This window comes from Hemitrygon akajei, unplaced genomic scaffold (genome assembly GCF_048418815.1).
Source record: "Hemitrygon akajei unplaced genomic scaffold, sHemAka1.3 Scf000086, whole genome shotgun sequence".
NCBI classification, from domain to species: Eukaryota; Metazoa; Chordata; class Chondrichthyes; order Myliobatiformes; family Dasyatidae; genus Hemitrygon; species Hemitrygon akajei.
The window spans coordinates 1,807,913-1,809,005 of record NW_027331972.1 but is presented as its reverse complement, the minus strand read 5'-3'; positions in this window follow the sequence as shown (position 1 = coordinate 1,809,005).

Genomic DNA, 1,093 nt, shown 5'->3' with positions numbered 1-1,093 from the left:
ACCCTGCATAACCTCCCTGTCTCACTGGAACGTACCATTGCAGAACACCACACAAATATGCCCTGAACCTGTACCCCTCCATAAACGCCCTGTCTCACTGGAACGTACCAATGCAGAACTCCACACAAATATGCATTGAACCTGTACCCTCCATAACCTCCCTGTCTCACTGGAAAGTACCAATGCAGAACTCCACATAAATATGCCCTGAACCTGTACCCGTCCATAACCTCCCTGTCTCATTGGAACGTACCACAGCAGAACTCCACACAAATATGCCCTGAACCTGTACCCCTCCATAACCTCCATGTCTCACTGGAACGTCCCAACGCAGAACTCCACACAAATATGCCCTGAACCTGTACACCTCCATAACCTCCCTGTCTCACTGGAACGTACCATTGCAGAACACCACACAAATATGACCTGAACCTGTACCCCTCTTTAACCTCACTGACTCACTGGAACGCACCAATGACGAACTCCACTCAGATATACCCTGAACCTGTACCCTGCATAACCTCCCTGTCTCACTGGAACGTACCATTGCAGAACACCACACAAATATGCCCTGAACCTGTACCCCTCCATAACCGCCCTGTCTCACTGGAACGTACCAATGCAGAACTCCACACAAATATGCATTGAACCTGTACCCTCCATAACCTCCCTGTCTCACTGGAAAGTACCAATGCAGAACTCCACACAAATATGCCCTGAACCTGTACCCGTCCATAACCTCCCTGTCTCATTGGAACGTACCACTGCAGAACTCCACGCAAATATGCCCTGAACCTGTACCCCTCCATAACCTTCCTGTCTCACTGGAACGTCCCAACGCAGAACTCCACACAAATATGCCCTGAACCTGTACCCCTCCATAACCTCCCTGTCTCACTGGAAGGTACCAATGCAGAACTCCACACAAATATGCCCTGAACCTGCACCCCTCCATAACCTCCCTGTCTCATTGGAACGTACCTCTGCAGAACTCAACACAAATATGCCCTGAACCTGCACCCCTCCATATCCTCCCTGTCTCATTGGAACGTACCTCTGCAGAACTCAACACAAAGATGCCCTGAACCTGTAC